Genomic DNA, 27,219 nt, shown 5'->3' with positions numbered 1-27,219 from the left:
GCAGACTCCGCCATCCGAACCTGCAGTCCCTCCATCTTACAGCTTGGTACCTGCGTGGTTGACCCACGCAGAGAGGGACTGTTCGGCGGCAGTACAGCAAGTCCTGCTAGAGAGCAGAAAGCCTTCCACTCGCTCCACCTACCTTGCGAAATGGAAGCGATTCGCGCTCTGGTGTGATCAACGAGGCCTCAATCCCTTCGTAGTCCCTGTCCCTACCATCCTGGACTACCTCTGGTACCTTAAGGAGCAAGGTCTTGCGGTCTCCTCCTTGAAGGTGCACCTGGCAGCAGTGTCCGCCTTTCGTCCATCTATGGGAGGTCGGTCCATCTTCTCCAACCAGATGGTTTCCCGCTTCCTTAAAGGCCTGGACTGCTTGTACCCACTGGTGCGGCGTCCTACCCCGACCTGGGATTTAAACCTCGTTCTGGCCAAGCTTATGGGACCGCCCTTCGAGCCTCTGGCCACGTGCTCTCTGCTCTACCTCTCCTGGAAGACAGCCTTCCTCGTCGCAATTACATCAGCAAGACAAGTCTCTGAGCTCCGTGCTCTAACGGTTGGTCCACCATACACCGTCTTCCATGGCGTCTTCCACGGAGAGAAGGTGCAGCTTCGACCACACCCGGCCTTCCTCCCTAAGGTGGTGTCGGCCTTTCACCTTAATCAGGAGATCTTCCTTCCGGTCTTCTTCCCGAAGCCGCACGCCTCACCTCGTGAGCAGCAGCTTCACACCCTGGACGTCCGCAGGGCCCTCGCTTTTTACATCGAGCGGACGAAGCCCTTCCGGCGTTCGCCACAGCTGTTTGTAGCAGTTGCCGACCGCATGAAAGGCGAGCCGGTCTCCTCGCAGCGGATTTCCTCCTGGGCAATGGCATGTATCCGGACATGCTACGAGCTTGCTCGCGTGCCACCATGCCGCCTCACCGCTCACTCTACGAGAGCGCAAGCCTCGTCTGCCGCCTTCCTGGCCCATGTCCCCATCCAGGACATCTGTAGAGCGGCCACCTGGTCTTCTGTACACACCTTCGCTTCCCACTACGCGTTGGTGCAGCAATCTAGAGACGATGCAGCCTTCGGCTCAGCAGTCTTACACTCTGCCACGTCTCACTCCGACCCCACCGCCTAGGTAAGGCTTGGGAATCACCTACATGGAATGCATAGGAGCAATCACTCGAAGAAGAAAAGACGGTTACTCACCGTAGTAACTGTTGTTCTTCGAGATGTGTTGCTCCTATCCATTCCAGACCCGCCCTCCTTCCCCACTGTCGGAGTAGCCGACAAGAAGGAACTGAGGAGCGGACGGGCCGGCTGGGGTATATATCCAGCGCCATGGCGGCGCCACTCCAGGGGGCGCCCAGCCGACCCGCCGGAGTTGCTAGGGTAAAAATGTTCCGGAGAGCCGTGCACGCGCGGCGCGCACACCTACATGGAATGGATAGGAGCAACACATCTCGAAGAACAACAGTTACTACGGTGAGTAACTGTCCTTTCTGTCTCAGAGGTGAAACACAAGTGCATTAAACAAAAAGACACTCCAACCTAAATTGAGCTACGTTGGCAAGTTCGATTTATGTGCATTTTAGATGATATTTCCAGAGGGAAAAATCCATGTTTGCTGATACAGCTAGTGGTTTTAATTTAAGAAGAGGAACCAAACTAAGAATAACATCTGCAGTTCTGAGGGTTTCAGCCTGTCAGAGGTTTCTAAGAAGTAATTGCCATCAGACTGGGAAAACTGGTTATAACTCATCTATCTATTTAGAAAATGTAAATTGCCAACTCAGTGTAGCTATGGGAAAGGAATATCAGTCCATATTCATTACATGTTATTACTCATGGTACATCTGAAAGCTTTCTAAAGACCTAAGAGAATTCAAGTAGTGCCTCCTAACTTACAATTTAGTAGAATTTGTATGTAGAAAATAACTTACAACACACAGGAGCATTCATGTGTATTTGCAATTGGAGAGTGCAGTGGAGCATATCAACAGTCTTTGAGGTGCAGAAAATTTGAATGTAGCCTGATGGGTCTGGGAGTATTAAATGGCATTAGCTGCAGAGATGTTGAAAGTTTTGGAGCGTCAGCCCCTGAAAAGTGAAAGACTCCTCCTGAGCAAGGGTCGGACATGCTAAAGTTGCTTGTTGAACTCCTACTTTCAGAGGCTGGGGATGTAACTGCCATTTTCACACCCTAACTAGGAGACTGGCTGATGCACCTTGAAGAAATAACCTAGGTAAAGATTTTCCATTTAGTCTGTAGACAACAATCTACTTCTACAATCTGCCTCCTTTCACTTCCTACTGTCTTTGCCCTCTGGACCTGGTTTAGTTAGTGCAGAAATATCTGATTGTATAGCTCCTTATGCAGGCAAAACTCCTAATGATTTCAACAGGAATATTACCAGGAGTATGAGTTTAGGTCTTAATAGCTAGCCAGTACAAAATAAATAAATAAATCTCTTTGAACTTTATAATTGATATTTAATGATTTCACTGTTAAAACTCTTTAATTTTCACAGTCATATGCCTCAGACATTGAGGTGTCCAGTAAATCTGTTTTTTTTGCGGCTCTCCAGCATCTGAACTGGGAAAATCCTTTCCCCTCCCAACAGGAACAGCTGCATTGTTCAGCAATATCCTGCACCTTTTGTCAAGTTGTAGCTTGGTCAGGTCTCAAGAACAGAAACACAAAGCTGGCCTCCCAGTTGCTTTTAATGAATGTTAGTGGGTTTTTCCTATGTCCAGGAATTTGATCCATAGGGTGATCCAGAGGTCAGGAACAAACAGCTCACTATAGCTCACCTCTGAGACACAAAGGCTTTCATTTGCTTTTTTTAGTAACTCTGGAGGAAGTGCCTTAATTTTTTTTTTTTTTTGGAAGCAAAATTTTAATTGGCATAGATAATGTGACCTTGAAAAGGCCAAGAAAGGTTGAAAAACAACACCACACAGTTCAGTCATCTCCTTTAAAATACAATATTTTTCTCCTCTCTTCTCTGTGTATGTGTGTTTAAATCTGGTGTAAAATTGCTGGATTCGCACCATCATTTGGCCTAATTTTGCACATATTTTAGTAATGAGTTAAAACTGAGCATGTTTATTTCTCCACTGCATTTACAATTATATTTTAGTACAAATAGCTACTGGTTTGTTACAGCTTCCTTGTTCTGATCGGTGCTTTAATACTTTGTGTTTACCCTGTCAGAAAAGCATCAGATTTTTTTCCAATTATAAGTTTTGTAATGCATCGTGGATTTTGCTGACAGTCTTCAAGTTCTTGAAATAGCGAGCAAATTAACAGCCGATATTGAGTGTGAGGATTAGAAAACCAATTGGCAACTCACATGATAGGATTCAGATATACTGATGGGTAGAATGAGTCTCATTTCTTTTATTTTCATAGTCTTACTTGGTAATTAACTTGGGCCTAAAAAAAAAGTGAAAAAAGAACAGAAATTGCCATGCTCAGCAATAAAGTTCCTCCTTGCTATTAGCACTGGGGAATAGAAAGGGAGATTGGAAAATTATATTGGTGCTGCACAGTCTTTCAGGAATTCCGGCATTTATTCAGTAGAAGTCAGCAGTTGGGAATAGTATTGGCAAAGAATAAGGTCTTCTGTGTGTGTGTTAAACAAATAGACACACTGCTGTAATGTGGTTGTGTTTAAAGGCACAGGCTCCTATTTCATTTTTCTTGGCATTTGTCCTTCAGCTCTCTCATTATAAGATCGAAGAATGTATTCCCCCAGGTCTAGAATTACAGGGGGGTTTGTTTATATTTTTGCCTCTTTGGGAGTGTCACAGATTTCTGTTCAGTCTCCCTGAGATCAAATTCACTTCTAACTTAGCCTCCATTTTATTTTAACAACAACAAATTAAAAAAGACTGTAATGCAGATCATTTTAAAATGCATTGTCTCCTAACCGCTTTTAATAAGACTCCAGCCAGCAGCAAACTAACCATTTTCAAAATGCTCTACCTCTAAACATTTGGTCAAATCATGTAGTGCTTATTCTGTTTACAGTAGGACTTTACTTCAGTGGGAATATTGCCTGACTAAGGAGTGAGTAAGTACTTGCAGAGAATTCAGTTCTAGTGTAATTTACAAACCATGCCTGCTTGCAGATGACATGTTGCTGAAATGAAAAACCATCAACAACATTCCTCACACCTCTGTGTTTGTGTTGGTGTGTGGACAGGATTTGGACTAATTATTAATCTCTTCACTGCTCTATGAGTGTTCAGTGTGTGGTCAACCAAACAACAAAGGTAACATGCCATATGTCTAAGATTCCTTAAACATTTTCATGAAGCACAGTAGATGCTATACAACTATTAGTGGAGACAGAATGTGCATCAGCTGTAGTGCTCCAGGGGTTAATAGATTATGGGAGACTGCTGTTCGTAAGTGTGTGTATGATCTGATCAAGAACAAAGTCATTATAAAATGAAAGTTGCACTTACAAAAAACACAAGGGTGTGTGTGTGTGTGTGTGTGTGTGTGCTTTTCTTCCAGTTGGCAGCTGTCCAGAAAAAGTTCTTTTTCCTCTTGCTGAGTGCTGCAGCAGCACATGGGTCCACGTGGCATTTGTATGCAGTGGTACAAAGCTGTATCTCATTGAGCAGCTCAGAGCATTTGCACCCAGCAAGACGTTCAAGAGGAGCAGGCACTGCTTAGATTACTACAGATTCTGATATTTCCACACCACCTCTATAAGGATCTAATCCTGAGAGGAGCTGAGCGCACCTCTGGAGGATATCAACTTCAGTGGGAGCTGAGGGCCCTTAGCACCAATCCAGAGGTGCTCAGTTCCTCAAAGGATTAAACTCTATGATGGAGGGCAGCGCTTTGTTTAATCATTCTTTCCATGTAGCTTCAGTGCTCATGGGCCTTATTTTTCCCCTTTCTTACCTTCTGTCACTACCAGGGCAGTTCCTGTTGATTAAGCCATTCATTCATTGTGGTCTAGGGTAGAGGGGAAAAAAAGAGATTGTGCTGTTGATGTATTGAGAAATTATAATACCTAGGGCAGGAGCCCTAAAAATCCACTCGCCAGCTCATCCAGGGAAAGGGGAAATTAGGTGGGACATGTGGGTCTGAGTGGCTTACTTGAGGAGTGCGGGAGTTGCGACAGAAGGTGGTGTTCCTCAAGTCCCAGGAAAGAGGTTACTGAGGGTATATTTACACTGCAGTAAATCAGGTCAGGTGACTCAGGCTCAGAGGGGTCAGGCTGTGGGGTTAAAAATAGCAGTGTAGAGCCCAGGCTCCAGCCCGAGTCCAAACATCTACACTGCCATTTTTAACCCTATAGCCCAAGCCACATGAGCCCAAGTCAGCTGACCCAGGCTCGTGGGTGCCGCAGGTTTTTGATCACAGTGTAGCCATACCATGAGAGAGCTAGGGAGCAGCTGAGTGCTTGGGGTCACAGTCAGTGTGGAGAAGAGCAACAGAAGGATGAGAGGGAGGAGAGCAATGCGGGCTGAGTGAGGAGCGGACTAGCAGGGGAATTGGGACCCAAGGGCTAGAAGAATCTATAAGTGGGGGGTGATCAAGAGTGTGCTGAATGGGGAGACCACTACCAGGGGGGCTGAGCACTGGAAAAACCAGCCAGCAAGACACTAGGATCATCAAGCTCAAGATGCCTGGGGAGACCCAGCCACTGAGGGCACCTGGGAAGCCAGAGGGACAGAGAGCAGAGCCTTCAGACCCAAACAATAGAGAGAGTCAGTCAGTCAGTCTGGAATCAGAGTCTGGGCCTGACCAGTGGGAACTGAAGCCTTTAGGCCCAAGCAGCGAGTAGGCCCTGACCGTTGAAGGGGAGGAGAACCAGACAATGATGAAAGCTCTGTTAGAGCTATGGCTGTTGCAGAAGCTGACAAATTGTGGTACAGTGCGAATGGAGGCAAAAGTTTCAATTAATCTTCTGTTGTGCTTCAGCTCAGCCACGAGAAGAGAACGTTACTATAAGCCAATTAGGTCAAAAATTGGTCATTTTAAAAAAATGCTCTTTTAGTTACAGAATAGGAGTTAGGCTACCAATCATTTCAGACCCTGTAGAACAGGAAATGATTTTAGAAGTGTGATCTGAAATTAAAGTGATACTCGGGATTGTTTCTGGGAATTTGTGAGTCTCTCTCAAAATTAAGCTAGTTGTATCCATGATAACGAAGGGTAGCTGCTAGATCATGTACAAAGGTTTACAAGTAGTAAAGGCTTGTGCTTTTAGATTTAGAGGTCCTAAGTTGAATCCCTGTAGATGGACCCCTTCAGGAGTCTTCTCTGAGATGGAATCATCTGCTTCAGATCTACTTTCAATGAAAAGATGGCCATTAAAAGGGTTCTTCAGACAGCTTTAGTGAAGGAAGTTGATATGCATGTAGTTTGCCAAGCCTCTTAGGTGGCTAGAAATAGAACTGGTCAATGAATTTTTTTCCCCTCCCACAAAAAATTTCAGTCACAATGAAAACATATTAATTTTTGTTGAATTTTCCTCTGGAAGTTTTTGGGTTTAAATCCAAAACTCACAAACAAAACTTTTTTGGTTAAGACCTGAAAATTTTTGACCAAAACTGAATCTTTTATGAAAATATCTATTTAATCAAAAAGGCATTTTCTGTTAAAAATTTTCCATTTAATTTTTTTTTAAACCAACTCTAGCTGCAAACTGTCTGGAGAAAGTATTCATTCTATACCTAATCAGGAGGTGGCCAGGGCCTGTATAGTAGGAATGTCAGAGAAGAAAAACTTGCGAGCAAAAGCCCCAATCCAGCAACACACTTAAGCAGATGTTTATCCTTGCTACCATTTTGAGGCAAGTGTTTGTGGCACTGGGCTGTGCACCTCATCAAATGCAGTATTTATATGGTGAGGAAGGGGCGGCGTGAGCCTTTCATTCTCCTTTTCCTGGCACAGTTTTTAATACATCTTGTTTCCATACCCAACAAGAGACAATTGGGCACATAAGAAAAAAAGTCACAAGAAAGGAATTGTCTTTTCCTTCTTTCTTGGTATTCCATCTGGGGCTGCTTGGGATGGATCCAATATTCTGAACTGTAGAAGAATGCAGTAGATGGGCAAAATGCATGTTAACCGGAAAACACTAGTTCTGTGGTTTGCCCCAGTATAAGGTAAACCAGAATTATGTGCCCCTGCAGTTATATTTTAGCTTTGTAGCAGTTTTTGTCTCCCTCTGCTGGTTGCTGATATAACTCTGTAATTCATTTTAATGCAATCTATTCTGGAGAACAAATTTTCCCTTTCCCAAGCTAAACACCCTGTTCAATACACTTTTCAACTAGCTATGTCAAGTTTATGAAAGACATTTTATGGTCCTTTCATATGCCTAACTTTGAAAAGGTTTGAGCTTGTGAAAAGAGTTGGAAAAATGTAGAAATAATGTAAAAAACACATATATAACCCCCCACAATATAATTCACCAGAAAATGTTTAATCTTTCTGTGGTTAAATGAAGAAAAGAGAAAGGGTGAAGTCCTGGCCCTGTTCAAGTCAAAAGGAGTTTTGCTATTGACTTCCGTGAAATGAGGTTTTCACACACAGATTTTATACCTCTAATGATGTGTGCAATGTAACATTTTCCTGTGTGCTCCAACTGCCCAGCATCCTAAACCAGCCACAAACTTTCATTTTCCTTTTTAACCTGGACCACTAAATTTCATGTTAAAACAAACAAAAATGCAACAAATGAATTTAAATAACACAGAACAGAGAAATAAATTTGTTATATAGCCATTACATTTGTATACACATTGTATATAGGCCAAATTTACCTCCTAACTGAAGTTTGGTTTGATTTGTAAATAATGTAACAATGAAACTGACACTGAAAGCCTAAGCTTTTTCCCCAAGCTCAGCTGTATTGTAAGAAGCGTATCTGTCCCAGCTGCTAGTTCCTTCCCTCCCTCTCTTAGCTCCTCTTGTATCCTGACTGGAGTCAGCAAAATTTACCTCCCAAAATGACACAGTGGTAAATATCTTGCATCTTTATGCAGGGTTCACAAACCTGACGTCAGAATGATTCGACAGAGGATCTTAGCATGTGTCACCATGATATGGTAACATTTTGAGTAATATTCATTGATTCCAAACCACAGCTCAGTGACACACACACACACGCGCGCGCGCGCGCATTGTCTGAGCTGTCACATGTGCTCTTCTGTCCATGGTTGTAACTGAAAAAAAGTTTGGAGCTTGGAAGTGTCTGTTGAAATCAGCAAATGCCAAATGAAATGGAGCTATTTCTACAGTAAAACTAGAGTAATTCATCATTCCGTGAAAGATTTTGTTTCTGTGTTTTTAATCTTGGAGTTAAAGCATAGATTGATCATCCTGAGATATGTAGACTGATCAGCCTAATAGAACCGAGCCTCTTCAGCACGGAATAGTGATTCATGTATACAAGTGAAATACTGAGACTTGGCCCTGAAGATTTGTCTTTGGTTGATAAGTACTAACAATCAAACTACACAGTGTTCACCTTTCCTTATTCATATTCCAGTACTGTAACCTTCCTTATTCTCTTGTGCCTTTGTTCTATTAATCTACCAAACAGGGCTCGACTTGTGATTAGTCCTTAGAGCTTGTTTCTATTAATCAGTCTGCAAAACAAGTCTACTTGAATGATTTGGTGTAAGTGCTCACTTCATCAGTCTATACACAGAGCTGCTAGGGATGGGTTGTGTTAAATGGGACTAAAATCTGTGATATCTGCTGCAATTTCTTTGTTTTTACATTTTGATTTTATTGCTGTGGGATATTAGCAAGGGAAAAATCATTTGAAAAGTCAGCTGAATTTTGTTTAAGTTGTTTAAGGAATGTTTAAGTGGCTACATGCTAGTAGAAAACTTATGGAAGATTATCAACAACTGGAACAGTGTCCTATCACCACAAATTGATTTGTCAGTCATATCTTGAGTAAAAAGGAACCTCTCACATTCCAAAATGCAAGGCTCAGAATTCAGGGTTTTATAAAATAAAACGGGTAGATTTTAAAACCTACAATTTTTTTTTGTTTGTTTTTCAAAAAAGCCTAGTGGTTGTTTAAAAATAGAGACATTCTCCTGCATTGGTGGAAAGCCAAATAAGCTAATATCTGAAAACAAGGAAGTCACATGGATTATAAACAAAAAGTAAAACCGATCAGTAGTAATTTCATTGTTAAAAGTGAGTGAAATGCAAACACAAGGATGGCCATACTACTTCAGATCAATTGTCCATCTAGCCCACTATACTGTCTCTGATAGTGGCCAGTGCCAGATGCTTCAGGGAGAATGAACAGGGGCAGTTTCAAGTGATCCATTGTCCTCTGTCATCCAGCTTCTGACAAATGGAGGTTTAGGAACACCCCGAGAATAGGGTTGCATCCCTGACCATTTTGGCTAATAGCTATTATACTTTTGGCCTTCACAGTATCCCCTGACAAAGAGATTGACTGTGTTTTGTGCAGAAGTTCTTCCTTTTGTTTGTTTTAAACCTGCTGCCTATTAATTTCATTGGGTGACCCTTAGTTCTTGTGTTATGTGAAGGGGTAAATAACACTTCCCTATTCACTCTCCACACCATACACAATTTTATAGACCCCTATCATGTTCTTCCTTAGTCGTCTCTTTTCTAAGCAGAACAGTCCCAGTATTTTTAATCTCTCCTCATAAGGAAACTGTTCCATACTCCTAATCATTTTTGTTGCCCTTTTCCAATTCTAATATTTCTTTTTTGAGATGGGGTGACTAGAACTGCATGCAGTATTCAAGGTCTCAGTGTACCATGAATTTATATAGTAGCATTATGATATTTTCTGTTTGATTATCTATCCCTTTCCTTGTGGTTCTTAACATTGTTAGCTTTTTTGGACTGCCACTGCAACATTCAGTGAACGTTTTTAGAGAACTATCCACAATGACTGCAAGATCTGTTTCTTGAGTGGCAATAGCTAATGGAATCTCCCTCATTTTGTATGTGTAGTTGAGATTATTTTTTCCAAGGTGCATTACTTTGCACTTATCAACATTGAATTTCACCTGTCACCTCACTGTTCATCCCTTTTCCCAATCATTCATGAATATGTTGAACACTACAGGTCCCAGTACCTATCCTGGGGAGGCACCACTGATCATCTCTTTCCATTGTGAAAACTGTCTATTTATTCCTACCCTTTGTTTCCTATTTTTTAACCAGCTACAGATCCATGAGAGGACCTTTCCTTTCATGACTGCTTACTTTGCTTAAGAGCCTTTGGTGAGGGACCTTATCAAAGGCTTTCTTAAAGTCCAAGTGTGCTGTATTGACTACATCACCCTTGTCTACAGGCATGTTGACATTCTGAAAGAATTCTAATAGATTGGTGAGGTATGATTTCCCTTCACGTGATTTCTTCTCCAATGTATTTTGTGCATCTGTGCACCTGATAATTCTGTTCTTTACTATAGTTTCAACCAATATGCTTGGTACTGAAGTTAGGCTTACTGACCTGTAATTGCCTGGATCACTTCTGAAGCCTGTTTTTAAAAGCGGCATTACATTACCTACCCTCCAGTCATCTGGTACAGAAACTGAGTTAAGTGACAGATTACATATCACAGTTAGTAGTTCTGCAACATTTGAGTTCCTTCAGAACTCTTAGGTGAATACCATCTGGTCCTGGTGACTTATTACCGTTTAATTTATCAGTTTGTTCCAAAACACCTCCATTAACTCCTCAATCTAGAACAGCTCCTCAGCTTTGTCACCTAAAAAGAATGGTTCTGGTGTGAGGATCTCCCCAACATCCTCTGCAGGGAAGAATTCATTTAGCTTCTCTAAAATGGCCTTGTCTTCCTCAAGTGCTCCTTTAGCTCCCTCAGTCATACAGTTGCTCTATTGACTATTTGGCTTCCTGCTTCTGATGTACTTACCCAAAATTGTTGCTGTTAGTTTTTTATGTGCATGTCCTTAGCTAGTTGCTCTTCAAATTCCTTCTTGGCTTACCTTACTACACTTTTGCATTTACCTTGCCAGATTTATGCCCCTTTCCCTCTTCCTCATCAAGGTTTGACTTCCAATTTCTAAGAGTCAAAAAGGCATTCTTAACTGCCTCTTTTACTCTGCTGTTTTGCTGTGGCGGCATTGTTTTAGTTCTCTTACTGTTTCTTTTGATTTGGGGTATATATTTAGTTTGAGTCTCATTATGGTGTTTTTCAGTAGTCTTCATACAGTTTGCAGCCATTTTGCCCTTGCAATTGTTCCTTTTAATTTACATTCAGCTAGCTTCCTCATTTTTGTAGAGGTTGTGGTGGGTTTCTTTGGCATTTTTTCCCCTACAAGGATGTTTAAATTTAATTACATTATGATCACTATTACCAAGCAGTTCAGTTATAGGCATCTCTGGAACTAGATCCTGAGTCCTATTTAGGACTAAATCAAGAATTACCTCCCCCCCTAAAGGGTTCCAGAAGTAGCTGCTCTCGGAAGCAGCCATTTATGGTATCTAGAAATTTTATCTCTGCATCCCTCCCTGAGGTTACAAATACCCAGTTAATATGAGGATAGTTGAAATCCCCCATTATTGCGTTTTGTGCCTTTGTAGCTGCTCTAGTCTCTCTGAGTATTTCACAGTCACCGACACCATCCTGGTGAGGTGGTTGGTAGTATATTCCTACTGCTATAATGTTATTAGTCAAGCGTGGAATTTCTTTCCATAGTTTAGTTTGATTCATTTAAGATTTTTTACTATATTTGACTCTGCTTTCTTTCACATACAGTGCCACTCTCCCACCAGCATGAACTCATTCCTATATATTTTATACCCCTGGTATTACTGTGTCCCATTTATTATCATCGTACCAACTAGGGTATCCAGATGTCCTGATTTTATAGGGACTGTCCCGATATTTGGGGCTTTGTCTTTTATAGGCTCCTATTTCCGCCCCTACCCCATCCCGATTTTTTTTTATACTTGCTGTCTAGTCACCCTAGTACCACCAAGTTTCGACAATGCCTTTACATCAATATCCTCATTTAATGCCAAGCCCCTCTAATCCACCCATCTTAGCTTATTTATAAGCACTTGGATATTTTGTCAGTATTCAGGTGTTTGCCTTCATGTGTTATATTTAAATGAGACTCATTCACAATTGACTGTGCCTCATTAGCGCCTACCTGTACTTGGCCATCTTCTTTCCTATCATCTTAATTAGGCTACAGAGTTCCCCCTTTAGTAAGTTCAACCCCAAGGGGTATAAATAATAAACCAGCAACATAAATGGTGAAAAATAAATTAGCTATTTAGATTAATTTCAGTATATAAAGTATTATTAATGATACAGAAAAATGTAATAAATATGATCTGATGTTTATCATGACAGTGTCATTTGAGGATATTTTTAAAAGAACAATTTTTATTTCAGGAAAGGTTTTTCTCAATTTAAACTAAGGAATTATCTGTCCAATTAAAGATAGGATTTAATCCATTCAAAATGAAAATATATTTTAAAATACGTATCAGAAAGAGCATGCCAGAACTCCTGTTAATCAGCCATTTGTTGTTGATTTTTAAAGTTTTACCTTTCTGGTTTTATGATGTATTTGTTTAATTTAAATTCTGCCCTTGAACAAAATTACTGAGGCTGATATGGCTGGATTGCTGTCTGTAAAGAAAATCAGCAGTGATACAACAGGGTTTGCATCAGCTGAGTTGCTGATCTCTCCCTCTGTATATGGCTAGTTTTTCCTTTATTTTTATGGAATGCAGGCAGAACTCTTGATCCATTTTCATTGGTACACAAGCTTGAATTTTTCACTCCTCACACAAAATGGACCCGAACCTGCTCCCAGTCAAGTCAGTGGCTGAACTCCCATTGGCTGTAACAGGGGGCATGATTGGGCCCATCATCACTTTGCATCATGACTCAACTAATTTGAAAGGCTTTGTGTCTCCTCGCCCCCAGATACTAGCTGCTTCATTAGGCTCTGTTTTGTCCAGTTTGACCTTTCATGGCCTACAGAACACAGTTAAATACCAACACCCCTATTTGACACAGTCCAGACATAATTCCTTCAGTGCATATCTTACCAGGATCTGCTACTGAGATGAATAGTTGAGTGGCCTATGTGCACCCAGGAGCCTGCTTCGTAGCAATTAAGGGGAATGGGTTCCAAAGCGTATTGTTCTTTAAACACGTCTTTCATATTATTATTTTTTTTCCTGTTGGTTAAGGATTTCTCCACTAGTTACATTGTTGTTGTTTTTTCCTGGTGTGAATTAGGCATATATTAGCAGTACTCAAAATCTAGAAGCCTGGATAATGTGTTATGGGCTTGCAAAACAATAATAATAATTTAACAACAAAAAAAGAAAATTAATAAATAGAATAATTAATTACTAGAAAGAAAAATACCCAAACCATTAAATACTAAGTGTAGCCACCTTCCACTCAAACTGCTAGGAAGCTGCTGGTGTGCAGATTTTCATTTATTGTACTTATTAGGAATTCAGAAGAAATAAACCCCAAAACATGGTTTTGTATCTTTCTTTTTGGTCATTTCATTTTCACTAGCTTTATCTACAGATTTTATTTGATCATTTCCCCAGCTATCAGAGAAATTGCTCTTCCTGCATTGATTCATTTCAACCCACGTCTGGAAGGCAGAGAGAATCAAATTAACTAATATTTTACTTTTGCATGTGATTAATGCTAATGCTTACAAAGAAGAAAATACTTTTCCATGATATAATTTCCATTCTCTAGTTGATTCTCAGTGATTTAATTTTGCAGAGGTTTGTCTCTCTGCTTATTGTCTTTGGAACTCATATCATGGAATCATAGAAATTATAGCTGGAAGAGCCCTATTAAGTCATCCTGCTAGTGTAGGATTGTTCCCTGGACTATTCTTGAGTGCTGTGTCCATTTTAAATAACTCAAGCACTGGGTCTTTAACCATTTCCTCGTGGAGACTGTTCCTCAGTTTATTAGATGTTACTGATGGGCAATTGTATTTGATATTCAACCTACACTTTTCATTCTTTTACTCCCAAGTTTTATACCCAGATTGGTCCCCCTAAACAATTCCTTTTCCTTGTGGTGTGTTTACTCTTCAAGTACTTATCAGACCTCGTTTATACATGTGTAATTCTCAAGAATTAAATATGTATAGACAGGTTATTTATAAGTACTTGAAGAGGGTAAATCCTCCTCCCTTTGTTTCTGTTGCTCTTCTGTATATTCCCTCATTCTTAATAATCTTGTATTGAGAGGCTCAGAACCAAAACGCAGTACTCCAGCTGCAATTTTGCCAGTGTAATATATGTTGAGAGAGATACTTAGCTAGATGGACTGTTGGTTTGTTCTGGTGTAACAATGCATATGTTTCAGTACTCCAATAGAAAGGAGCAACCTAGGATCTCGCTGCACTCTGCTGTGATGACTGCAGCTCCAAATCACTTTCGCTTGTCATAGTGCAAGCTCATACATATTTTGCTATCAACTGTTTCACCTCAGTCTTTTCTGACTTAACTGCTTTCCAGGTTTCTCCCAATAAATATCGATATTTTGGATTGTTTTCCCCTCAGATGTATCAAGTTGTCTTTCTCCATGAATAATCCCATTTTGTTGTTTCCTCCCCATATTTTTAATTCTTGGTCCTTTTTGCATGATTTCTCTCTGCTTTGTTGTGCTTGTAACGCCTCCTAATGTATTACAATCTGTGAATTTAATTAATGTGCTGTTTATCCCTTCTTCCAAATCATTAATAAAGATGTTAAGTAAAACTGATCCTAATACCAGTCCCCACAGCAATCCACTGAGCACCTCCCCCACATCACTTCAATCCCTTTGTTTATGGCCCTAAAGCCACAGTTCAATCCATGTGACAGTCCTCATATCTAAGCCAGTTTGAGTTCATTTTTGAGTACTGTCTCCAGTGTTTCACTGAAGTCCACTCTTCATAATTTATTTAAAAATAAGTTTAGCTGTAATCCATGTGTCTTTTGTAAACCTAAGCTGTTTAACACATATGGTTCTGTTATCTTTTAGAATATGATTACACCTTTTTTTCAGCACTGGATTTAGACCAAATATTTGATAATTTTCAGATTCATTCCTTAATTTGTATTTGGAGGTCAATACTGCATTTGTTTTGTTTTTTTCAGTCCTCTAGTTCTCCATTTCTCTGATTTCAAAATAACTGCTCTGATTGATACAGTGTATTTGTAACTAATTTATGGAATTTTGAGATGCATATCATCCAGGCCAGAGATATTCACTATCCCCAAGCATCCCCATAGCTGTTTGCTAACATGGCAAGCTTTGTTACTAATTGTACATATCCACTGTCTTCATTTTTCATTCACCGATTTGGAGGAGCAGCTCCATAATTCAGCCATCTATGTTGATCTTTTACTTCTCATTTAGACTGAGCCAGCAGCACTGGGTCAGTGCGAGTTTTGTATTTTACTTCAGTGCAGGTCCTGATAGGGTGGGATTTTCAAAAATACTCTTTCTGCTCCTATTGAAGTCAATGCGAAGTTTTCTGTGGATTGTGAGTTGAGTTAGGCAAATGCCAAAGGCACTTTTGACAGTCTCACCTTTACTGTGCAACTTATCATCAAGCAATCTATATGACCAGTTCCTGGTTAAAATTCTTGTAGTAATTAGGTGATTAAAAGCCAAATTTTGGTCTCAGACATTTGCACACAGCTCCCATTGAAGTCACTGAGCACTGCATACAATTGTGTGTCCCCGATTAGGCAAAGCACTTAACCACATGCTTAAATCCATTCTTATTAGCAAAACACTTAAGCACGTGCCTTAATTTTAAGTACACCTTTAAATCTCATTGAAATCTCCAGGATTTAAGCACATGCTTAACATTAGCATGGCTTAAGTGCTTTTCTAAACTGGGGCCTGAGGAAATAATTTGGCCTTTAGTGCTTTGAGTTTATATTTCATTCAAATTCACACATTTTAAATTGCAACAACACAAATCTTTTGCTTCGTTCATTATATTGCAAACATCTACATAGAGGACAGACTTGGATAACCATCTATATTATCAGCAGATGGATAAAAGATGTCCTGGGAAATTTTATATATTTGCAGTTTGATTTTTACGTGCACAATGCCAAAATTTAATTTTGTATTATAAAACTGGAGCGTTTATTTGGAAGAGCTAGGTTGGAATGCAGTACAATGCAGTTCACAGCTGAGTCATTAAAAGAAGGTGTACAGACATACTGCTTGTGGGCCTACTGTAATCTAGACCTTACAATGAGATAAAACTGAAGTAGCCTATCTATCTGCCTATCTATTTTGATTGGGCCTAAATTAACAGTACCAGATGGCAGTAGTCAGTGAAATGTAATTTTTTTTGCTGTTGTTTGCAAAACTGCTGCAAATAGTAAAAAAAAAAAAATCCCACTTACTAGTCATCTGCCATATGTCGCCTGTGCTCCAGTCTAATGCTGTTTGGGTGTCTGGAGGACTCAGCACATGGTTGAGAGGTTATGAAGTCATGAGTTCAAATCCCAGGTTCTGATGCTTGCAGGCCTTGGGTAATAACTTTGCCTCAATTTCCATATCTGCGAAACAGGCTAACAATACTTACATGCTTACTTCACAGGGGTTTTGTGAAGGGTGGATTAACTAGTCAATGCTTGAGGAGTGCTTGGGACAGGTAAAGTACTAAGTATTACTATTAGTTTATTTTCAATAGGGTGATTTGGATCCCATTTCTACAAAGCATTTATGTGTGCTTAACTCTGAGCAAGTGAATGGTTCCATTGAAATTAATGGGACTATTCTTGTTATTGAAGTTACACACCTGCTGAAGTGCTTTGCCTCCATCCTGGCACTGATGAGCTAAACAGGTGTCTATTTTTACAGAATGAAAAAAATGGCATTTTACAGAGACTGTTGAAGTACTTGTGCTATTTGGAATTGATAATGTAAGTGTCCTGAAATCACACAACCCTCTCCAAAACTGAAATATAAATATGAGCCCTATGTTGAGTTGACCTCTTGCAATTGCTGTTTGAGGCAAGAAGCACATTACTTGATCATTAGTTCATTAAAACAATGCTTGCAGGTCAACTTGAATCTATATTGAAATATTAAGGGAGCATTGCTAGTAAAAACATCCCAAATATTTTGATGGAAATATTGTGCCCTCTTGCTGCTATCACAAGGAAGCAGCAAACTATGTATTTTTATTTCTACTACACCTTAAATACTTCTAGAGTATTTGCTTTAAAAAAGAGTGGAACTTAAAACAGCACACACTCACTGACTCTCTGTGCTGGGAGGAAGGAAGGATAGATTACATTCCCACTCATAGTAAGGTACAAAGTTGCAGGCTATTGAAAAAAGGGAAAAATTACATTATTGTAAAATGATTGCTCAGAAAGAAGTCTATACATTGTCTCTCAGTGACTTCCATCATTCCCAGAGTGTTCATCCATGCAATTTAGTTACGAACCGCATATACTCTAGCCGAAAAACAAAAATCCCGAACCATAACTCCAGATTGCAAACTCCATGGAAGTTTAGATCTAGTTCTAAACTCTTTGGCTGTTCCTTCTCTCTCTGATAAATCTCAGAATTGAACAATTCTAAAACACTGACGGAATTTAGAGCTGCATTCAAATGCTCAGGTGCATCTAGAGAAAAGACAAACACACCCTGCCTGACCCTCTACAAAATAATGATAATTTAAAAACCAGCAACCCGTCACTTTAAAATGAAAGAACAAGAGGTTAAAACAAACTGAATACCCCAGGAGCTTCCATAGTGGTTAGGTTCTTTCCAAAGGTTTCTTTGAGAAAAGAATACTGCCGTCTAGGCAGTGAAAACCTTACACTCCTTTGCACCTTCTATCAAAAGCTGTGTTGAAATGTAGGGTCTGCTAGTGTATATTTATTCAGGCATCAATCACAATCAAGCCTCTTGCTAGTTCATCTGTAAGGGCATTGTAATCCTATTTTTATCAGTTGCTTCCTGTATAGCAGACAGTTAAAATAGCATGAGTAGGGGTCAGAAATATCTTAATGGATTTGGTTCCCAGAGATATCAGTGACCAGAGGAAGAGTATTGCTGAATTTTCTTCCTGAGCGGATAAGGTAGATAAGCAGCAGCAAGGTGTAGAAAGAGAGCATGCCGTGCAGTCCGGAGCAGTGGGTGGTACTATAAATGCATTGTAGAAACCAGAGATTAAGTGGACTGTATCTGGTATGGAAAAGCACTGAGAACAGAGGGGAAATACACTAATATTTGCAGATTAACACTGTGAAAGTAAAATTGTTTGATTACGGTAACTTTAGCACTTTCTGGTGAAGCCCTGTTCATGATAAACTTGCTGATGAGTTTGAACAACTAACAAATACACATGCACACAGCCTGCCTGTCCATCTGTGTCTCTTGTATATGCTCCCTTCTCTGAATCCTGTGCTCTGAGCTGCTTAGAACTGCTTAGAGTTCAGTTTAGTTACATCAGAGAAACATGAAAAAGCTTTGTTATGCTAATGGTTGCCTGCAGATCATATGGCCCATATTGCACTATGTTTCTTTTTAATTTTAGTTCTTAATTATTTAAAGCTACACATAAAAAATATTCTACCACATTAAAAATTATTTAAAAATAAATGGAAACTCACACTCAAGTGACCAGCTGGTAAAGCCAGGAATTCTTGTGAGGCTGATAAAGCAGTGAAAGCATCAGCATTTTTCAGTCATGAATAGTGAAATGATAGGAATATACAGAAAACACATGACAGATTAAAAAGGATAATTCCATAGTGAGCTACACCCTGCCTTTCCTTGCTGGAGTTAAGTTGATGATGGTGTGGCAAGAGAAGTTCTGGCTGGTATGATGCTTTTCAAACCAACCTTAGACAAGAAGGGTTGAGGCTTGTGGGGGCATACACTTTAATAAGCTCATGCCATTTACTGCATAGTTGATCTGGAGTGGGGAGGGTGGTCATGCGCTCAGCTGGCAGATTACAATCCTACATGGCTATGAAATGCTGGCAAGCACAGTAGCTAGGTCTTGATAGCTATTTTACCTTGGTACTCTCTGGAAGAGGCTTTACATTCTCCTTCAATGCACCTTCACAAAACAGGGTGGGATTTCACCCACGGACATTATGCTGATTTTTTTAAAAAGGCTGGACGATTTTATGACCTGTAATAATTGTAATCATTCGTATTAAGAGTAACCAAATGTAGTGCTTCAGGGGTCACTTGGATTGCCCCATTGGTCAGAGGCAATGAGTTCAATTGCAATGAATGCTGTTTTTTTCCCCCACCATCTTTTGAAGTATCAACTATTGATCACCACTGGAGGCATAATACCCAACTCATTAGACCATTGGTCTGATCCTTGATGGCAAAGCCTATGTCTTTAAGTGGCAACAGGTAAATAAAAGTCTGGACTTTGAACATTCTTCTGGTTGTGATGAAGTTTAATTGTTCTTTGCTTTTGTCAGTTTCACATCACAGCTTTCAAGTAATACAACCTAGCTTTTTTATGTAAATATATTGAGGGTGTCCTTTTCTAGGTAGTAACATTTCAGGTGAAAAGATTTTAATACATTACTGCAAATACTGGCTAGAAAGGATAATCTCTGTAATTTATAGAGACTGTTGATTCTTGATGTTGCATTCTAGCGTCTGAGTTTTTGAGTTAACATGATAATTCTTCAAAACACCAGCCCTTAGGATTGCTGAGAAACTTAGAATTCTCCTTTAAATGTGAGCAGTAAATCTAAGCTTATTATTCCACGGCTTCCACTGGATACACTCAGCTCTTCACTGTTCAGAACTGAAGAGTTGCTGTTTAAACTTGCACAAGTTCATACTTGGTATTTCAAGGACCCTGACTTCCCAGCTTGGGATCCCAACGTGCAGTGAGTTTGCAGAGCCCAGCTGTATAGGAGGTGGTGTCCCCGTTTCCTGTGGTATTGGAAGTCAAGACTCTCCACAGGAGGACATCAAAATACCAGGAAACAGTTATTTTGTGCTTTCCAGTTGTGTTCATTTTATTGCTAAAACAGCAGATGAGGATTTGATGCTATATACCAGTCCCTGGCCCTTTCAAAACATGTTACTGTAATGCAGGTGGTGTTCAGAAGAGACTTGAATAGATGAGATAGAAATTATGTTCGAAAGTGATACCAAGACATCTGTGTCTGGTAAGAGAAAAAAGTGTAAGAGAGTGTGTGTGTGTGTGTCCTGCAAATCCTACAAATTCCTGTGTATGTACGTAACTGTTCATAACATGGACTGAGTGGAGCTACTCATATGAACCACGTGTTTGCAGGATCCAGCCCTTCTTTCTGTTTCTGCTTCTCTGTTATGCATTCTGTGTAGATATCTTTTCATCTCTCATTTTATGATGTGCTACAGTGATAATCAGTTAACATAATTATGGGTTTGTTTTTTTTATGTAAAATTTTTCTGGTTTATAGAAGTTGCTGCTTTACACTCAAGACCTGGTACAGGGTTCACTGAAGTTCATGGGAATCTTTTCATTAATTTCAATGGGCATTGGATGTGGCCCTTGTATTGCCTCTTTTAGGAACTCAAAGCATTTTACCAAGGTTAATGAATTAAAACCTCACAACAAAGAGGCAGGTTATGCCTAGTTTACAGATGTATAAACAAAATCACAAAAATGTGAAGTGCCTTGCCAGTAGTCAGCTAGAGTGAAATTCAATCCCATTTAAATCAACAGCAAAACTCTTATTGACCTCAGTGGGGCCAGGGTTTCATCCCAGTAATTAGTCAGAACTGGTACTAGAACCTGGAAGTCTTGACTCTCAGTACTTTGTGCCCAACATATGACATCACTCCCCACTATTCTGATATAGTGGCCCAGTAAGAGTTATTACAGGTACCCACTTTAAACTATATGCTTAATAATTCCTAATTAACATAGGTTATTGAACTGGAATTAATATTATTTAAGATTTTTAGTTTTTGAAGAATAAATGAAAGCTGGGCCATAAAGAATACAAAAAGCAGATTACATTTACATTACATACAAATATACATGATGGGTCTAATCCAAAATCCATTGAAGTCAATGGAGAGATTCCTATTGGCTTCAGATGAGGCTCAGTAAGAGTAGTAAGATGTATCATTTTATGGAAGACAACACATCTCTAGGACCAAACTTCCAGAAGTTGTGAGAATTAATTTTAACCTGCCAGCATCAAAGGAGACCTTCCTGCATGACAGGGGATGGATCACTCAATTAATTGCCCTGTTCTGTTTGTTTCCTCTGAAGCATCTGGCACTGGCCACTGTCATAAGACTGTAGTAGATGGACCACTGGCCTGACTCAATATAGCCATTCTTATGTTCCGTCAGTCAAGAAGAATCTGTGGACGTTTTTTTTTACCAGATCTTAAAAACACTCTACTTTTAAAAAAAGAATTCTGTCATCAGTCTGCTATAAAGATATTGTGTTAGCATAATACCATATTATCTGTTATCATCTGTCATAGTTACCCTATAGTAACAATTCCTTCATAAATGAATACAAAAGTATCATTGGGTGAACGAGGTAAGTGAAAGCCTCCTAAAATTTGGTCCATTCCCCTTTAGGAAGAACAGAATTTCTGTCTATAGTTTTTAAAAGAAATGCTACTGTGGTAATATCATGTAGCAACTCTGGTTTGGTATCACCATTTCCTACAGCTTGAGTTCAGTTCCATCAAAATTAAAACATCCTTGTAATATCAGTGGGGCAGGGGGGGTTCTGTATTTTATCATGGATTTCTACTGCTAATAAGTAGAGAACTCCCAAATGTTTGAGAGAGAGAGGGGGGGAAAAGGGCCAAAGCCAGGGTACGGAGTGTCTGACAAAATGATGGGTGTCTAACAAAATGTCAGACCGATATGCTTTGGGGTCAGAAATAGGGCTAAGCTGGTGGGAAAATAACCAAGATGGTTGTAATTCTTAGCTTGTGTAAATTGGCATAACTCAGCTGGGAATCTGACCCAAAGTCTTCGTTGATGACCCAGGGCCAGATTTACTAAGGTGTACAGGCACCTAAAGATGCAGACAGGTGCCTCCTGGGATTTTCAAAAGTGCCTAAGCAGGTTAGAATGCAGTTCTCAACTGTGGGTCAGGATCCCATTTTAATGGGGTCACCAGGGCAGCGTTAAACAAGCTGGGGCCCCAGGGCTGAAGCCCTGGGGCGTGTGGCTCAGCTTACAGGCTCCTCACCCATGGCTGAAGCCCTTGGGCTTCGGCTTTGGCCCCCTGACCCAGGGCAGTGGGGCTCTGGTGGGCTCAGGCTTCGGTCCCCCCTCCTGGGGTCATGTTGCCAGAAGAGGGTCGCGGTGAAATGAAGTTTGAGAACCTCTGAAAATCCCATTTGGCAGCTAGCTGCCTAAGTACTTTTGTATATCTGGCCACCCCAGGCCCAATCCAAAGCCCATTGATGTCAATGGGCTTTAGAATTAGTACCTCAGTCGTGAAGATTTTAGTCAGGCAGAACTCTCAAAGAGAACAGGAATAGTTTATTAAGTTAACTGGAGCTCTGCCTGATTAAGGACTGCAGGTTTCGGTCCTGAGATATTTCAGTCAAGCTCAGCCATTTATTTTTTTGACTGCAGCTGGAATGTGTTATATAAAAGGTTTAGACCAGTTTCACTATTTAAGGCCCGAGTCCTGCTAGTACTTACACCCATGATTAACTTTGCACGTGCAGATAGTCCCATTGGCTTCAAAGCAACTGCACATGTGAGTAAAGTTATGCATAAGCTTAAGCATTTGCAGTACTGAAGCCAATGACAGTGCATCAATGATTTGTTTTTTAAAATGCTGGTTGCCTTTGCATGGGGAAAATAGGAGTTCAACATCACATGCTGATTGTGGGAAAAATTCCTGAGGTGAAATCCAGACCCCACTGAAGTCAATGACAGAACTCTCATTAACTGCATGGGGCCAGGATTTCACATTAAAAGGGTTTGGTTTTTTTTTACCCTGAAAACTAAATCCTTCCAAATAGGAATGAAGACCAACAGAGACTGATCTCAAAAAGACAAACTAAATCAGTTATTTACCTTTTTCACTTGTATACTGTCAATGTAAGAGCAATAGAGACAGCTGCTTGAAATAGTAAACTCAATGAGAAACCCTTCAGAAACAGTTTTCTTAAAAAGTAGCACAACTTCTACTGAAGAATTCTAGTTCTAAATGTCAGAAAACTTGGATCCAGATCTTCATGATGCAGTCTGACCTCATCCCAGTTCAGAATGGTAACTAATATGGTAGATATATATAAAATCTGACACCTAAAACAAAATTATATATCAATATCTGGAAATTCTGCAGACCTTTCAGATTATTTTCTACTGAAAATGTGCAGTGCTTATAAGAAAGCAGCCATTATATTGCTGTTAGGGCCCTTCAGAGGCTTCTCATAAAATATTCAATATTGTTGCTTTCAAGTCCACAAAGTTTAACTTTAAAAGCTTTGAGTCTTCACTATAGCCCATGCTATAGCCACGGTAACATAAAGGTTGTGTGTGGGTCACATGAAATCCCCAGCTATCCTCTCTGCCAGCATATCGCCCATGAACTTCAATGGAAGCAGAATCTAGCCCCAGTGTATTTGTTTCTGGAACAGAAGTTTTGTAGAAGGGGTTTTCTTCAATTTTTCATTCATATCTGATTACCCAAGACTCAGTCTAAGTAATTTATAGTACCTAATAAGTTCACTTATGGCTCAATCATTTGAACTCTTACTACTGATGCATTGTTTTTACTGCAGTAATGAGACTACTCATGGCAGTAATTTACAGGATTGGGCCCCTAGTGTATTCATATTTTCTGGTGTTTTCCTAACCAGATTTTTGAATGAAGCCAAGTCCTAGTCTCAGTTACATTTAAGGTTTGAGGGTGGACCAAAAGCCAGCATGCAAAATACGTTTTCACATGTGCCAGGCTTGCTTCACTAGGGGAACCAGCGAGATGGTTTTCTAGTCCTTTGCTCATTTGTCACTGAGAGGAGTGTATAGTGACATTTCAAACTGCTAGCATAAAAGCAAGATAAAAAGTGTTTGGGACAACTGGGAAATTTCATTTAGACAGAATGTCAGAGCGTAGTCTCCAGTGTAAATACTGTAGCTTCACCATGACCAGCACTGTGATATTTTATATTAAATTAAATAGTAGGCCAGCTATGAGCAGGAAAGCAATTGAGATGGATAAATAAACTTTAGTTCATTTAGTAATTATGGCACCCCTGCCCTTCTTCCCTTTCTGCAGCAAGTTATAAGGCATTGCAAAGGTGTCCAGTGTTTTGAAAGCGCAGTCCCCACAGAGAAGTCCTTTAATTCCACGCATTACACTGAAGTTTGTAAAGTTTGTTAAAACTCTCTAAAAACCTTACTCTGGTCTTCATTGTTTTCTTGGATTAAGTTCATGCTGGCTAACAGTTACTTTGATTTGCACTGTAACCTAATACTGATATTTCAGGACAAATAGGCACCGGTGTGGCTCCTGAATGGTGGGTGAGTTGCATGTATTCATAAGCTATTCCATTCACTTCTCTGACATGGGGTGGGGAGAACAAGGGTAGGGCTGCTTTCATCCTGCTGCCAACTCTTATCTTAAAAGAATCAAATTTCAGGAAAGCTTCCTGCCTGGGTCAGGATTTCAAAGGCCTCCTGTACTATTTAGAAACTTCAACTTTTTAATTCTCATAATTTTTTGGTGGATGTTCCATTTCCCACCAAAAAAAGGGGGGGGGATTAGTAACAATGTTTGTGTTCTGTTTTACTTTACTTCCTACTATTCAGGACTGTGCATTGTTAAAACCAATGCAGTGTTTATACACATTGTGGTTATGGCTAAGGCCATGGCTATTGTTGAAGGATGTTATACACCCATTTATCACAGTATGTCAGTAAACCCATTGTAAAAATGTCCCACTAGTTAAATGAGGCTTAGATTGAACGAGGCTGTAAGAAAGGAATTTTTTTTCTCATACTGTAAATAAGGTTCCTATAGCAATGTCATTGTGATTAAGGTGAAGATTCCTTTTTCTTTTAAAATAACAATAGTAGCCCTGCAGAGGTAAGCAGGCAATCTGAAGAAGGCATTTTTATGAAGCCTTTGAAGAAACGGTTGGTTTGGTCACACTCAGGCCAAACAAATACAGTAAACAAAGTGGGGCATTATAAAAAACCAAGGCAGGGAATGAATATTGTTCAACGGATGGAACTCTGAGTTACTTTGGTTCATGGCATCTTTAGTCAGGCAAGAGGGCAGCAAAATGGGCAGCCATTATGTACTCCATAATAATTTACATATAGTCTTGGACACTCGAGCCTATCGTTTGCAGATAGGGATGTTGGCAAAGACATCCTCTATTCTTTTCCTATAGTGCCATGGATTCTTTAGTCTGGCTAATCAAAACTAAGGGCATAATTTAACTCTTCAGTCACAAAGTGTAGGCTATATATGTGAAGTCTATACGGAACTACACCGATTTACACCAGTTGAAGCTCTGGCTCAGTATATTCCTCGGGATTTTGTGAGGGCAAAATTTGGCCCATTAGAGTTATAATTTAATAATAGACTGGTTAGTTCATATTAATTTAATGAAATGACAGAGTGATGAATGCCAGGTGCATATCTTTTATACTTTTATTACTAAAAATGGTACATTTAAGTATGGCTTAATACTTTATTTCTAGATCACCAATTCAAATCCAGCCCAGATGAGCCCTGCACAAAAGCTGTTATGTAGAAAAAGTTCATTGTTTCAATCCACTTAATACTGGACAGGTGTCCACATCACAACAGCCACTATTAGAGTGGGAATTAACTTGTACCCTTGTTCATTGTCAGAACAGAAGTTGTGCTCAGCTGCCTTCAACTTGGTCACATCAGTTAGAGGCTACAGAACTTGATTCTGCAACCTCGGATTACAAATGTTTATGGCGGGCTCCAAAAGGAAGATCTAGACAATAGAGTATTCTCAGGGGGGAAAAAGAAACAATTCAGGATGAAGATAATTGGATCCACACTAGCAGCCATAAACATTAGAGCTTTCCTCCCTCAACACAGAAGTTTCAGTCTACCTCCCTTTCTGAATCTAGTTTTATATCCCAACAATGTCTCATGTTCGCCCTCTGCAGCACATATTCTTTTTCCGGTGCTAGGCATTTGGCTTAAACCTTGCCAAAGGATGTTACTATGGGCAGGATTTTGATTATATTATCCAACACAATTGTGAATCCATGTACCTCTCTGTTGAGAAGGCTATTTAATGCTCTCTCTCTCTCTCCATTTGGAAATAATAGTCTTGTAAAAAAAAATTCAATTAAGAAGTCTTGAGAAAGTAGTTAATTATAAAAAAAAAAACTAGGCTGGCCTGAAGTATAAAATAAACTGCACATTGAGGAGTCGCATAGGGGTGCATTACTAAAATAATTAATGTCAAATTTTACATATCTCACACACAGCAAATTCTACTGCTGCTAACAAGAGTCCAGTGCCCTCCTAATATCTGTGAGCATCTCTTGTGCCTCACACCCAGGCACTTTTAGATACGCTAGTATTACTTTTTGATGTGGGCATATCATTTAGTTTTTAAAAAAATCAGCTTTTTTACATGGGGGCAGTAGAGAAGTAAGTGAGACCGGTCTTGGGTAGTTTTTTGACTCACTTTCCTTCTCTCTGAACATGCATGTGCCCTGGCTAGTTCACAGTATGTTTTCGTGTGTCTCCCTCACCAAACCTCGTTTTGTATTTATCAACTATTAATAATGTGAGAGTCTTGCCTCTTGTCAGTCTAATTTCTGATTGCTGCTGGTTCTTGACATCCAGCACTTTATCAAACATAAGCTGCTTGGCTCCCATTACCACTGATCTCAGCAATGCTAATAAACAGCAACATCAAGGCCATATTTTCTAGTTCCTGTCAGACCGCTGCTTTCCTGGGTGAAATAAAAGTCCTATTAGCATGCTCCTCCTCATTGGCTCTGACAGCATGATTAATTAGACCCCCTCTTTAGATGACCTCTGCACTGATACAACAAGGAGGTGAATATAAAATGAATAGTTTGCCCATATAATGGGCTACTGTAAGTTTCAGATTTTTATCACATCAGATTGTCTGAAATTGGGAACCTGTATTAAAATCTGTAGTGTATAGCGATAGGTGACTACAGGTTATGAACTGCAAGGCTTTACAACATGGTTAAAGAGTTGAAAAC

General features: G+C 39.9%; 1 protein-coding gene across 3 annotated transcripts in view; it reads left to right on the top strand.

Moving 5' to 3' along the window:
- The window catches only part of MPPED2 (metallophosphoesterase domain containing 2), a 153,137-nt gene that overhangs the window by 103,332 nt on the left and 22,586 nt on the right, over positions 1-27,219 (top strand). The gene's annotated exons all lie outside the window — the stretch shown is intronic.

Source organism: Mauremys mutica, chromosome 4 (assembly GCF_020497125.1).
Source record: "Mauremys mutica isolate MM-2020 ecotype Southern chromosome 4, ASM2049712v1, whole genome shotgun sequence".
NCBI classification, from domain to species: domain Eukaryota; kingdom Metazoa; phylum Chordata; order Testudines; family Geoemydidae; genus Mauremys; species Mauremys mutica.
Note: the sequence above shows the minus strand (reverse complement) of the source record. Positions and strands in the feature narration are given on the sequence as shown.